Source organism: Oryctolagus cuniculus, chromosome 10, assembly GCF_964237555.1.
Source record: "Oryctolagus cuniculus chromosome 10, mOryCun1.1, whole genome shotgun sequence".
Classification (NCBI taxonomy): Eukaryota; Metazoa; Chordata; class Mammalia; order Lagomorpha; family Leporidae; genus Oryctolagus; species Oryctolagus cuniculus.
The window spans coordinates 51,306,974-51,318,463 of record NC_091441.1 but is presented as its reverse complement, the minus strand read 5'-3'; positions in this window follow the sequence as shown (position 1 = coordinate 51,318,463).

Sequence of the window (11,490 nt, the reverse complement as noted above, 5' to 3'; positions counted from 1 at the left end):
CATGAATCCACCCAATCCTCCCTCCCAATTGCTTCCATTTATCATCGCCGCGTAAGACAGCTGGAGTAAGCTCCTGATTTATCTCCTCCTCAGTCTCTGTCTGCTCTACTTCCTTCTCCATTCTGCCACGAAAATAGCGTTTTTAAAACCAAATCTTATTATATCACTCTTCTCCTTTAAGACGGCAATGAGTCCTAGCTGCTGGTGGCTGGTGCCCGCCCTGGGTGCCCGGGAACTCAGGCTCAGCTGGACACTGGGGCTCCCCCCAGGAATTCTGAGTCAACAGGTGGGGCCGGGCAAGCTGCATTCACAAGATCCCCCTTCCTAAATTCTGCAGGCAGGTTTCCCAGCTGTTTTCCCTGGCCCTGCCCTATCCCCACAGGGAACTTGCTGCTCTCAGAAGCCCCAGGGACGTGCTGTTCAAGCCTCTGCATTTTGCAGCCTCTGAGCCTTGCCTGTGGTATTGCCTGCACTTGGAGCACCCATTGCTTCCCACCCCCCTTCCCTGTCCTCCTGCTACAAGCTTCTGCGGTGGCCCCAGCTCTGCGAGGCCTTCCCTGGCCTCCCTAGTTCTAAGAGGGCTCTGCTGGAATCCATTCAGAGGCTAATGTGTTCCCGGCTCACCAGGGTATTGAGGGAGCAGCTGTGGGGTCAAAGCAGCTCTGTTTTTGCAGGCTTCTTGAGGTTGGGAGCCCTGTGATGCCCTGCCACATGTTGTGGCTCAGCGAGAAGACCCTCAGCAGAAGCCAAGCAGACACTAGCTCCGTGCTCCCGGGCTTCCGAGGCTCCAGAACCACGGGTGAAATAAATACACCTTCATTCTTTATGAATCCCCCAGCCTCGGGTGTTTTGGCCCAGCTGCAGAGAGCAGACTAAGACAAGCTTCTATCAACTCTGCCGCGGTTGTGTGTCCCGCCGGCCTCTCCTTGCTGGGAGCGTCTCCCTCGGAGGCAGGACCATCTCCTATCCAGTCCTTGGTGTCCAGCACCAGGGAGTCCTTGGCGCCTGGGCTGAGAAAATGAATGAACATGCACTTTCTCATCTGTCTCATCCTAAGCACTGCTTGTCAGATGGTGCAACAGGCAGTGTTAACAATAAGCAAACAACTCAGTGTTAGTTGTAAATGTAGCAGGACTTAGGACCTCCAGCTTCTCTGACAGTCCATTTCATGAATTTTCTTTTGCTTCTTTGATTTCAGTAGGAGACAATGAAAGAGTGGTTGGGGTGGGGCAGAGGTAAGTCTTGTCAGCCCTGGGCCTACCGATGCTGTTCTGCTTGGGAGCAGTGAAAGACTTCCCTCATTCACTGTGAAGAACTAGCAGGCTGAAAAGCCCCTCTGGCCAGCATTGTGGCGCAGTGGGTTAACCTGCCGCTGGCGACACCAGCATCCCTTGCTGGAGCGCCAGTTAGAATCTCGGCTGCTCTGCTTCTGATCCAGCTCCCTGTGGGTGAGCCTGGGAAGTAAGCCAGCAGGTGATGGCTGAAATGCTTGGACTCATGTTGGAGACCTTTGGGGAGTAACCAGCAGATGGAAGATCTCTCTCTCTCTCTCTCTCTCTCTCTCTCTCTCTTTCTCTCTGTAGTTCTGCTTTTCAAATATCTAAATACTAGAAAAGCCCCTCTGGAGTAGCGTTGTTGGTTTTTGGCAGGTGACACTGATTTCTTTGATTGGCAGGGCACTGCCTCTTGACCTTCTGTGGCCTGGGTGGTCTCACGGCATGGGAAGGGTAGTGGCAGTAGGGTCCCTGTCCAGCCGAGGGTGACGTCTGGAAGAGAAGAGCTGTCTCGGAGGACAAATGCAGGCTCAAGTCTGTAGAATGTTCCAGCAGTGAGCTTATCTCATTGGTGGGCTGGTCCCTTTACGTCAGTAGTTAGCCTTGGTTTTCTTTTCCTGATCAGAAGAAAGCAGGAAGTGCCCAAGGAAAAATAAGAAAAGTGAACAAAATGTGACAAAATGACTTAAGTGAAGCTTATAGAAATTTTAAACACACACAAATGAGGGTTCTTTTAGTTCCAATCAGAACTGGAAAAAGAAAAGAGTTTAGTTCTAGGGCTAGGGCTAGGGTTAGGGCTAGGGCTAGGGCTAGGGCTAGGGCTAGGGCTAGGGCTAGGGCTAGGGCTAGGGCTAGGGCTAGGGCTAGGGTTAGGGCTTGGGCTAGGGTTAGGGTTAGGGTTAGGGTTAGGGTTAGGGTTAGGGTTAGGGCTAGGGCTAGGGCTAGGGCTAGGGCTAGGGCTAGGGCTAGGGCTAGGGCTAGGTATAGGGTTAGGTTAGGTTAGGTTTATTGATCCACGCCCTGTCTTCTCCCTGGGTTATTTCACTTACTCCAGTCCTCACAGGAGCACTTGCAGGCTCAGAGAGGTTGTGTGACTTTCCCAGAGTCACTCAGCTGGCAGGCAGCAGGGATCTGGAGCTGGGCTGGTTCTCATGGCACAGTGCTCCTTGGGGCTGTTTACAGGAATCCGTGTAACCTTACTTGTGGCTGAGACAGGGTAGAGCCACTTCACTGCTGTTTTATTTCTGCCTTCTTGATCTCAGAGCATGGATGTGAAATTAGAAAGAGTGGAGCAAGCACAATAGGGAAGGAGCTGGGCTTCAGGACAGGTGCAGAGTGGGGGTTGCCTCCTGGGAGCTTCACATGGTTTTGGGCTTGCATCTCCAGACAAGGAAGAGACTTGCAGATGCATCACTCCCTTGTGGAGACGGTAAGGAGAGTGAAGTACAACCTCGTGTGTTCTAATTATCTGAAAGGGGTAGAAAAAGATCTAAAGAGAGACCAGGCATGGCACCTTCTCTGTCTTGGGTATTAGGTGGGATTTTGAAATCACAAGGAAACCAACTTAAACAGTTTACATAAAGTGCATCTTATTGTAAGGGAACAAAGCTGTCTCCCAGATGGGAGAGTAGGGAGCCATCAGGCTCGGGTGAACCAGAACCAAGAAAGCAATTGCTGTCCCGCCTCTGACTTTTCTCTCGCCCTTGAGCCCGGCAGCCCTCAGAACTCAAGTTGTTTTCTTTTCCAGAGCCCACCCAGCCTGAGGCCAGATTCTTCTGGACTCAGGTGGCACAGGTGCTCCCTCTGGGCTGATTTTTTTTTTTTTTTTTGACAGGCAGAGTGGACAGTGAGAGAGAGAGAGACAGAGAGAAAGGTCTTCCTTTGCCGTTGGTTCACCCTCCAATGGCAGCCGCGCCAGCGCGCTGCGGCCGGCGCACCGCGCTGATCCGATGGCAGGAGCCAGGTGCTTCTCCTGGTCTCCCATGGGGTGCAGGGCCCAAGCACTTGGGCCATCCTCCACTGCACTCCCTGGCCACAGCAGAGAGCTGGCCTGGAAGAGGGGCAACCGGGACAGAACCCGGTGCCCCGACCGGGACTAGAACTCGGTGTGCCGGTGCCGCAAGGCGGAGGATTAGCCTAGTGAGCCACGGCGCTGGCCTGGGCTGATCTTGAGGGAAGGGAGGCTCCTGGGCAGGTGTGATTGGTCCACCTCCAGTGGGGGAGGGTGCGGTCAGTTCAGTAAGTCTGGAAACATCTCAGATGGGGATTCTGGACTGAGTACTTATGAAGAGTTTATTAAAGTGAGCTGATGCCCAGGCCCTGCAGAAGTCACGTCTTTCCTGATATCAGGGCTTCTAGAAAGTTTGATAGAGTGGTGTGGACAACACAGATGATCTGGCTGTGGGGAAGCTGGCAGGGCACTCATGTCGTCATCTTTGGGAGGGGCTGGTGCTGCGTGCTGTGCTCTGGCTCAGTAACTGAATGAATGAATGAATGAATGAATGATGAGTGGACTGTGTCGTGCAATAGCACAATCCTTTTTGTTCATAGCTGCTGGAAATACCTGTACCCAAAGAATATCAATTAGCAGACAGGTGTGATCCTGGCGGGGTGGGGGGAGAACTTTGACCAAGTGCTTCAGTTCCACAATCAGGTCTGAGGCCAGGTGAAAGCCATGGGCCCTTGCTCACCGAATTCTCAGCCGACTCAAGACTTGAAGGTACAAATAGCTTGCAGCTATAAGATTCCGAGGCACCCGGGAGGCAGGAACCGAAGATGAAGTATGGCCCGTCCTGTGAAATTTCCCTGGAAGTCACGGTGAGCTCCTTATTTGTTATACATGGTCAGTTGCCCAGGGGCTAGGGGATACCCAGCTTGACCAAAGTCAAGGCATGTGTGCTTCCTGTCTTGCTGCGCCCAGCATGGCAGGGTGTCAGGTTAACCTGAAAGAGGAACAGCGTCGCATAGATTAAGGAAGCAGACTCAAAGATTTTAGTGTGGGGAAACCAGGGGTCACTCTGCTGCCAAGATGGAGGCAGAAGCAGAGGCCCAGATGTCTGGTTACTCCTAGTATTTGTTATCAACGGTGATGTGATCGATTAATCATAAAAAATGTACAGTTTCATGAAAGCAGGATTTCATGATGAAGGCGTTTTAACATAGTGAAACAGGGAACAGTGGGGAGTTTCGGTGTTTACAGGAAGGATTTGGAAGCTGGGATTAAGAATCACAGTGTGGAGGGGTCTTGAGGGGACTAATTATTACCTGGGGTGAATCCCACCTGCTGTTTACTGGTGGCTATGGTGTTTCCTTAACTGCTTCAGCATCTTGTCGGATGACCTTTGCCATTGACACAACTCGAGCTTTGCAATCCGGCCAAGCGTGCCTTCAGCAGAGTTCAGACCATGCAGCGGTCTCCGAAATCTGGGCCTTTGATAGAATTCAGGTCGCGTGTTGGTTCCCTACACTGCCTGATGGACTCTGGGCTGTGCCTGATCAAGGCATTGTAGGAGAAGCTGGGAGACCATGGCAAGGGTCCCAGGAAGGCTGTTCCTTCTGTGGGTGGGAGGAGGCTCTGCCTGCGATTTTGAGGAGCTCAACATGGCGGGCACTGCTGCAGACGGAGTCTGTGCCCTGCAGAGGATGAGCGAGCGGTCAGGAGAAACTGCTGCTCCTGTGGTACCGGCCCCCAGGTACGCACCAGCATTACCTGCGAGGGCAGTGTTGGCCTGCACAGCACCCTAAAAGGGGTTACAGTGTTTATTCAGAAGGGTGGTTTAATCAAGTACCTGCTGCTCTTGCTTTTTCTGAGTAGTGTATCTGATACTTAAGGGTTGACGCAGGCGTTGTTACTTCTGGATCAATTGCAGAATCAAGCTATCATTTATTAGTTTCATCTGAGATTTATTAGCTGGTAGGAGTGACTAATCAGACACAGTGTGGGTTACAAACTGCAATGAAATGCAACAACTAAGAAAATTTGAATGCTGACTGTGTGCTATCACATCAACGTTAAACTTCTTTTTTTACAAAACGTATTTGGAAGAGAGTTGGAGGGTAAAGAGACCTGCCATCCACTAGTTCATTCCATCTCATGCACTGGTTCATTTCCAAATACTCACAACATCTGGGACTGGGCCACGCCAAAGCCAGGAGCTAGGAATGCAATCTTCTCACAGGTACCAGGAACCCAACTACTTGTGCTGTCACTGCTGCTGGGATCCCAGGGTCCACCTTAGCAGGAAGTCTGTAGTCAGGAGCTGGAGGTGGGTATAGAACCCAGGCAGTCAGATGCTAGGTCAAGTGTCCACCTTAATGTTACATTTGAGTGTTATCAGAGCATGTTCTTGTTCTTTGGAGACTTCATGCAGTAAACAATATATTCATGGGACAGACAGGGAGCAACTGTGATGGAGTGTTGACAACTGTGTAATCTAAGTGCCGAGTGTGTGGTGCTACTTGTACTGTTGTTTCAAGTTTTCTGTAGATTCCAAGTTTCATTTGAAAATCTTTAAAAATGGTGAATGCTGAAATAAAGGCGAATTTCAGGAAATCATTTACTGTATTACAAGCCTAGCAATGCAAGGCTCCAGCTGTGAGTAGGCAAGTTGTGGCGACCATATTACCTCTTCTCTCTCCCGAGTGATGGGAAGACAGTAGGCTACAGAATGAAACAAAGGCTATTTGTGTGGTAGATGAACTCATTTATCAGCTGCGTTCAGATTGGAGCGGCCAAGGGAGAGAGCAGCCTGGTTAAGTTTCTCTTCTCAGCCCCATCCCATCGCTCCGGTTAACCCTACTGGTACTTCCCAGCTCCACAAGAGCAGGAGGAAGCCTTACCCCAAACTCGAATGAAGCCAGGACTCGCCTGTATCAGCGGGTACAGTGTCTGAGGGACAAGCCGAAATTACTTCTGTTTTTCTGGCAAATACTTTTCCTTGAAAAGAAGTACAGGATTTATGATTACTTTGAAAAATTAATGTTGAAAGCCAGATACTTTTTCAAATAAAGTAGTGCTTTTTAAATTCATTACAAATCCATCTAGAGAGTAACAAAATAAAAGATTTGTATAAGTACGTGTGGCTAGGAGACATTTGGGTTGCAGATGTATAATTTGGAAGTTTATTTGCCTTGTTAGAGGTACTGTTTTTGGGGACCAAAGAAAATTTTATATAAAGTCAGTTGGTCTGATTGTCAATCTGTTGTGCCTTTCTATTTTTTATTATTTGAAAGGCAGAGTTACAGAGGAGAGACAGAGCTCTTCTATCTGCTTGTTCATTTCCCACAACAGCCAGGGCTGGGCCAGGCTCTACATGGGACCCAGAACTCCTTATGTGTCTCTCATGTGGATGTCAAGGGCCCAAGCACTTGGGCCATCTGCTGCTGCTTTCCCAGGAGCATTAGCAGGGAGCTGGATCAGAAGTGGAGGAGCTGGGACTTGAACTGGTGTTCTGTTATGGGATGGGGTTGTCATAAGTGATGGCTTAACCCACTGTACCTCAATGCCTGCCCCCAAATTTGTTATCACTGGATTTTGACAATTTGATTATGATGTGTTTTTCTTTGTATTTCTTTGCTCCCTGTTCATCATGATTTTCCGAATCTGGGGTTATAGTTCATCATCGAGCCCAGAAACTAGCCATTATTTCAAATATTTTCCCCAGTACTCCTTGAGACTCCAATTACATGTGAATGCAGTTCCTTGAGATTGGCCCACAATTCAATATGCTCTGTTCATTTTGTTTTGCCTCTTTAAAAAAAATTCGTGTCTCATTTTAGTAGTTGTTTGGCTGTATCTTCAAGCTCACTGGTTTTGTCTCTCTGATGCGTGCTTTGCTACTAGCCCTATTAGGTGTATTTTTAAGACATTGTAATTTTCATTCCTAGAGTTTAATTTTACTCTTGCTTGTCTTCCATATTACCATTTAACATTTTCCACCTTTAGCTCCTTGAACACATGGAATGTTGTTTCAAAACTGTTTCAGTGTTTTATCAACCCCTCCTGTCAGGGCCATCATTTCTAGGTTGGTTTCAATTGATTTTATTTTTAAACTATGGATTGTATTTTCTTGCTGATTTCAATGTCTGGTGATTAAAAAAGACTCCTTTATTGGAAAGGCAGAGTGATAGAGAGGGGGAGAAATGGGGAGAGACTTCCCATCCTCTGACTCACTTCCCAATAGCCACAATGATCAGGACTGGGCCAAGCTGAAGCTAGGAGCCTAGAGATCAGTCCAGGTCTTCCATGTGGAAGGCAGAGCTCCAAGCCCTTGAACCGTCTTCAGTTGCTTTCCTGGTACATTAGCTGTGACCAGGAACAGAAGGAGAGCAGCCAGAACTCAAATTGGCACACTGGCATGAGATGCTGGTGTCTCAAGTCGTGGCTTAACCTGCTGCACCACCAGGACACCCCCACTTTTTTTTTTTATTAGATCCCGCGATTGTGAATTTATAGGGTGCTACACGTTTGTGTACTTCTATACATATTCTCAAATTTCATTTGAAAGTGAGGTCGATGCCTTGGAAGTAGTTGGATCCTTGTGGGATACTTCTTAAGCTTTCTTAGGTAAGATCGGAGGGGTTTCTTCTGGGCTGGCTTTCCTCCACGGCAGCATTCTCGGTGCTTTAGCTGACGCCCAGGAGCTCTGAGGTTTTCCACTCTGGCTGGTGGGAGCAGGAGCTGTTGCTGGCCTTTTGTGAGCTACGAAGACTTCTCTAAATTCTCTCCTAGTTTTTTCCTAGCCTTGGGTAGTTTCTCCCCACAAATGCACTGATCACCATTCAGCTGGAGACTTCAGGAAGTCCTTCCTCCCTTCTTTGGCCTTCTCTCTCCATGCCTAGCTCTCCCCTCTCCGTGACTCTGCCCTGTGAATGCCAGCTGCCCTGGCTTCCTGTACTCCAAGCTCCATCTCTTCAACTTGCAGAACCACAGGCCTGCCTGGGTTATTCCTGCCTGGGTTATTCCTGCCTGGGCCATTCTTCCCTGCCCCACGTCCATGAGCTTCCCTGAGGCAGGCAGCTCGGGCAGCCCTATGGCTCTTAGCTTTTTATCTCCTTCTCGGTCAGCACTGTTCTCTATTGCTCAATATCCAATGTCTTTGAAAGCCATTGATTCATAATTTTTTCCTAGTTTTTGACTTGTTTCAGGCAGGACAGTAAATCTGTTATGTTGGGAGTCCTCCAGGACTTTTAATTGGGCAAAATTCAAAATAAGCATCAAAAGGCCAAAGCATTAGAAGGATTTAATATACTAATAAATGATTCCCTATTGTGTGCCAGTTCTATTCCATTGGTTCTCATTTAATTGAGTGTGTATCCATGCACACAAGCTCTTCAGGGGGTGGAGAAACGTACATGAAATCAGTTTTCTGCTAGTTCTAGAAATAACAGCCTTTTTTTGTGTGTGTAGTTCATCTGTCATCAACATTTATTCAGTAGCTATTAGATGCTGGGACATAAATAAGATTTTTAGATTGGGGCCGGCACTATAGCGTAGTGGGTAAAGCCGTTGCCTGCAGTGCTTGGCATCCCATAGGGATGCTGGTTTGAGTCCCGGCTGCTCCACTTCCTATCCAGCTCTCTGCTATGGCCCGGGAAAGCAGTAGAAGATGGCCCAAGGGCTTGGGCCCCTGTACTCACATGGGAGACCCAGAAGAAGCTTCTGACTTTGGATTAGCACAGCTCCGGCCATTGTGGCCATCTGGGGAGTGAACCAGCAGATGGAAGACCTTTCTCTCTCTCTCTCTCTCTCTCTCCTTCTCTAACTCTGACTTTCAAATCTTTAAAAAATTAATTATTAGACATGTAAATAGCAAGTTAACAGTACACAGTGGGTGTGATGATAAAATATAAACAGGGTGCTTTCCGAGCACAGAGAAGGGTCACCCAGCTGAGGGGCGCGTAGGCGGCGGAGGAGGGATATGCCAAGGAGGTCTGGGAGGATGATGGCTGGTGAGGAGGCGAGAGGCTAACAAAGCCGGGAGGTGCAGAACAACATAACCTATGCAGGAGCCAGAGTATTACTAGGCAGGAAGCCAGGGTGGCCACAGATGAGGTTGGGGGGTGGGGGAGTTGGACGGGGGAGGCCCTTGGGTGCCGCACTAAGGAGATGAGATGATTCTCAAAACCACGAGGACATGCTGCTGGGAGTGTCTGGGTGGCAGCTGGTGGTGGGGGGTGGATTTTAGGAGATGACACTCCCACTTCTGAGCAGAAAAAGTAACTTAAAAAAATATTTATTTGAAAGGCAGAGTTACAGAAAGAGGGAGGGAAGGAAGGAGAAGGAGAGAGGGATCTTCCATCTGCTGGTTCATTCCCCAAATGGCTGCAATGGCTGGAGCAAGGCTGATCTGAAGCCAGGAGCCAGAAGCTTCTTTTGGGTCTCCCACATGGGTGCAGGGGTCCACGCATTTGGGCCATCCTTCACTGCACTCCCAGGCCACAGCAGAGAGCTGGATTGGAAATAGAGAGGCAGGACTCAAACTGACACTCATATGGGAATGCCTGTGCTGCAGGCAGTGGCTTAACCCACTGTGCCACAGTGCAGGCCCCAGCAGGAAAAGCACTTAAGATCTTTTTTATTTTTATTTTTTATTTTTTGACAGGCAGAGTGGACAGTGAAAGAGACAGAGAGAAAGGTCTTCCTTTGCCGTTGGTTCACCCTCCAATGGCTGCCGCGGCCAGCGCGCTGCGGCCGGCACACCGCGCTGATCTGAAGCCAGGAGCCAGGTGCTTCTCCTGGTCTCCCATGGGGTGCAGGGCCCAGGGACTTGGGCCATCCTCCACTGCACTCCCTGGCCACAGCAGAGAGCTGGCCTGGAAGAGGGGCAACCGGGACAGAATCCAGCGCCCCGACCGGAACTAGAACCCGGTGTGCCGGCGCCGCTAGGTGGAGGATTAGCCTAGTGAGCCGCGGCGCCAGCCAGTACTTAAGATCTTACGGAAGTGATCTACACAGGAGGAACTGGTAATACCACCTTGGGAAGTGGTAGTGGGTGTCGGGAGGAAGAGACTGGTTTGAGAAAGGTTTAGGTGGTACTTTCTCCACCTTTGGTCATGAGAATGCAAGTAATGGCTCTGTGGTGTGGACAGAAGGGAGCATCCTAAACCGAGGTAGGAAATCTCAAAGAGAAAAGCGGCCTAAGGTCAAAACAAAGTCGGTCTGGATAGTTCGGTGGGAATGTTCGGCAGACCCTCGGCTGTCATTGCTTGTGACTCGTTCTGTTGAAATGGTGAGATCACATATCTTGCTGTGAAAGACAGATGGCAGGGCCTGCTCCTATTGGTCCTGTATCCTCTGGCCTGGCTACCCGCCTGACGCTCTGGGAGAGTCCATCCCCGCACAGGTGATGGGGAAATCATGGATGGGTGGGATCACTTGGAGAGGGCAGCAGGCAGAAGAGCAGTGACAAGGAAAGGTGCCTGCACTGGGGGTGAGAATTTGAGCAGTGAGTGACCTGGCGGCCTCTCGCCGTCCTTTGGCTCTTCCGTGGACACTGAGGGTCACCAGGTGCAGGCAGTCCCGCAGTCTGCCAGTGGGGTAGCTAAGTCACTTCCTCTCTATATTCTTACTATTCTGAAGGTTTTAAATGACTGTGCAGAAGTCATTCCAGTCCATCATTTGGCCGACTTTACTTGAAGAAAAGCATGGAGTAGGCACAGGCTGGGGGTTATTGCTGACTGGACAGAGGCAGAAAACTACTAGAAGGAAGGATTTTCCACATCCTCAGCTAGGAACCACGGGAAAACAACTCTGATTTTGAAACTATAGTGGCAGCAAGGAACAGATTATCCAGGTCAACATCCTGTTGTAGATACGAGTCTACTCTGCTTAAGTGAAAACCATGACTGAACTAACTTCAGGAATACGCAATGTATGTAGAGTTTGACATTTTCTGGTACTTAAGAGACCAAACGATATTTTATTTTCCATTTTATTAGCGAGGCAGAGACAGATGGAGAGATCTCCCATCCTCTGGTTTATTCCCCAGGCTTAACAACCAGGGCTAGGCCAGACGGAAGCCAAGAGTCGGGAACTCGGTCCACATATCCCACGTGGGTGGCAGGGACCTGACCACTGGAGCTGTCGCTCGCTGCGTCCCAGGATGCACATTAGCAGGAAGATGGAATCAGAGGTGGAGGCAGGACTTGGACCCAGGCACTCTGGCACGGGATGCAGGTGTCCCATGTGGTGTCTTAACCATTGTGCCACGGGTCT